This window comes from Formica exsecta, unplaced genomic scaffold (genome assembly GCF_003651465.1).
Source record: "Formica exsecta isolate Colony F162 unplaced genomic scaffold, ASM365146v1 scaffold282, whole genome shotgun sequence".
Classification (NCBI taxonomy): domain Eukaryota; kingdom Metazoa; phylum Arthropoda; class Insecta; order Hymenoptera; family Formicidae; genus Formica; species Formica exsecta.
In genome coordinates, this window is record NW_021850084.1 from 579,020 (window position 1) to 582,408 (window position 3,389).

The 3,389-nt window shown below is 31.8% G+C and overlaps 1 protein-coding gene across 1 annotated transcript in view; it reads left to right on the forward strand.

Annotated features, from left to right (window-relative positions):
- Window positions 1-1,800, forward strand: part of LOC115237184 (protein FAM76A) — a 47,656-nt gene extending 45,856 nt beyond the window's left edge. Inside the window, exon 7 of the mRNA XM_029810066.1 lies at window positions 1,602-1,800. The gene's annotated coding sequence lies outside the window, so the exon portion shown is untranslated. The remainder of the gene's footprint in view (window positions 1-1,601) is intronic.
- The last annotated feature ends 1,589 nt before the right edge of the window (window positions 1,801-3,389 follow it).

A 3,389-nucleotide genomic window follows, 5' to 3' on the forward strand; every position in this document is an offset into this window, starting at 1 on the left:
ACTCTTTCCTTTTTCTATTCTCTTTTCCATACGCGTCTTACTCTGTCTGTCTTCTCTCTTTCTCATTTTGTTTTGTTTTATCTGCCTTCTACTTCGTGCATTCTCTTTCTTTTTTTATCCTTCCCCGTTTCTCTTTCTCTCTTTCTTTCAATGTTTATTACAATTTTTAAATGCTAAATAATAAGATATCATTTCCATGCTTTTTTATATTTCTATAATATATATGTTATCATTATTTTTATTTGTTTTAATTATCATTTATTTTATTTTATTTTTTTTTATTTTCATGAATTTTTATATTTTACTATACATTTGCGTGTATGTATATATCTTTATTTTTCTTTGCAAATAGCAGTCATTTTTTATTTCTTTCTTTGTAAATTTTTTAAATTTATATAATTTTACATTTTAGAGTTTTATTTAGAATAGAATAAAATAACATTATTTTTTTCATATATCTTTTAGCTTGTCCTTCTACTTTCTATTTCTTTTTTATCTGTCAATTTATCCATATCTCTTTTTCTCTATTTTTTTTTTCTCGTTCCGTTCCCTCTACCCGAACATTTTTCTCTGTCTTCAGAGTTTTTCTCGAGTGTATACACGTGTAGGTCTCTTCTTCCTCTCTCCTCTCCTCTTGAACGGTGAACGAACGTGCCTTCTATGTTCTCTGGTTACTGACCTCCGAAAATTCAAGCCAGTCCGCGATGATCATCATTATATTCGCATTAATTTTACTTACGAAAATTTTTACTTACGATATCCTGTCTTAACGGATTTATCCCGATATTGCAATATTGGTGCAATTTTGACATTTCGTAATCTGAGATGTCTCTATAACGTTACATCGCAATTTATAAAATTTCAAGATTACTGCCAATGTGGCTGAAAGAATCTGTATGGGTTTGGTCATCATGATCGTGATAGAGCAACCTGCCATTCATATTTTTTGCGACAACACAAAATCTTGCCGCGTACAGACGGATATAGAGATACAGCTATGGCTTTATTGGCATCTGGCTAGCTTCGCGCTCGCAAAATCTCATATCTGGCATTGAAGTCTCCGCAGTCGACACCTACGTAATTCTTCGCGCGGCCAACAAAATCGACTCTATCCGATTTATAAATTTATACGGCTGTTCTTCGCGAGTTGTGTAACGTGTATGAAGTAGTGAGATCATTATACTATAACGATATATTTGGTCGTTTATTTGGCAAATGGCATAAATCTAATTTTGTAACATAATAAAAATTTCAATTATAAAATCTGAATTGTGAATAGAATTTTTAACAAGTAATTATTTATATTTTTTAATAAATAATATATTTCTCAGATTATACAAAATGTAGATTATGAAAAAACTTGAAATAAATTATGGCAATTTCTAATAATTGCAACAATCTATATTAGATTCTTCGGGACAGTTTTTTAAAACTGTAAATAAAAAACGCATACAAATTAATATTTATTTATTTATTAGATTTATTATATAATATATAAATATTTTTATAAAATAGTTTTATGTTATTATAATATATTCAAGTATTTATTTTTTGAACGCATCTATTGCTGCCATTAAAGTGGTTTAATGTGATAATTTAAGGTAATCCGCGGTCATCGAAATTTTGCATCAATCATCATCCGGCGATACTTTGAATGACAAGAATGAGATGAGTATTCATGGAGGGAGGATGCAATCAAAACAGGAAATCGCGACAGTAACGGAATATTATTGAACGTCACACTCGTGGATGGAATGTCGTTGAAATGAGGCGTAAGTCCTTGATATTTTTTTATTTATTCTTCAATTATATGTTTCTCTTTTACAATTGATAATTAAACGTTGGATTAAAGTTTTTATTAATGTAAACTCGAAGTATGTAACTTTGTTTGAAAAATGAGATTATGCGCGCGGTTGAAATATTTTCTTGTTATATAATCATGTTGACTAAATGAGATCAAAGGATGAATTTAATTAAAATTTAAACATTATGTTCTATGAAAAATAAAGTGATGCGTATCTCTTCGATAATTGGAGCATTGAGAATGTTGGTGCATTTTTCTTGGAAAAAAAATTACAGCTATTAATAGCTGGTTTTCTCTAAGCTTCAGAAGAAGAATTATATTTAATTAACTAAAGTAGACAATTGAGAAGTAAGACATTACATATTAACGTCATTTAAAAAAAAAAAAAGGATCGATTATTTCGAGAAATTTATAATTGAACGAAATTTTATTTCAATTCAATTTTTTTTCTTACTGTAATATAGATTTACATTCAATTCATCCTTAGCTTTAGAAGAAGAATTATATTTAATTAAAGTAGACAATTGAAAAGTAAGACATTACATGTTGAAGCCATTTTTTAAAAGAAGGATCGATTATTTGAGAAATTTATGATTGAACGAACTTTTATTTCAATTCAATTTTTTTTTCTTACTTTAATATAGATTTACATTTAATTTATAGCGAACTTAAATTTGTCAATTTATAATGCACAAAACCGCGCTTTTTATTTATTTATTTATTTATTTTTTTTTTTTTTGATGGGAGATTGGGAGGACTTCCTCGCGAAAGAGCTAAATGGGGACTCACAGATATTTATCCGAATAAATAACGGTGCCGCAAGAAAACTCTCTAACGTCATTATACGGCGTAAGGCGAACTTCTGTAACGCAAAAAGAATTAAGACAGAATGGGATCCTCGTTTGCCCCGAATGCGAAAACGCTAATGGGTAAGTTCTAAGCCAGAAGGTGGAAGCGAGCGATCGCCCGTGCAGTGCCGGAGCCGGGTAACCGGAACGGAACGGAACGATCGCGAGTGGTTACTGACCTCTAGAGCCGAGCACTCTCTTACGCTTGCACTACTTAGCTAACTTGTCGTTATCACGTGTGTTGCGTATGACGGACTATCTCGTTGAATCGCCACTTTTCATCTATCGCGACCTTAGCTTCTCACCTTGAATATCGCGGTTGCAGTCTCCTCCGCGTTCCGAACACATTTCGATTAGGATCGCGGGATTAGAATTTCGGATACGTTGGATATAAATCAAATACGTCGATTGTAGACTTCCCCAAATACATATATAATTCAGTTGGAATGCTTTAGATATAATCATGGTATCTCAGTCGCTTAAAATAGACTAATCGATGCAATTTATCTAAAAAAAAAAAAAAAAAAAAAAAAAAATATATCGAATAGAAAAATTATTTCATTTTAATGCCGCAATATCATCTCGTCGTAGCGTTCGCGCGTACAAACGAACCCGGTATAGAGCCGCTTCGCTTCCCGCGAAGATGGACTTTCGAATGGAACTCAAATTAAACCATGTTCGCGAAATCGGGAGAAAAATGGCCGATTTCCCTCGTCGATGCTATTGCTATCGTCCCG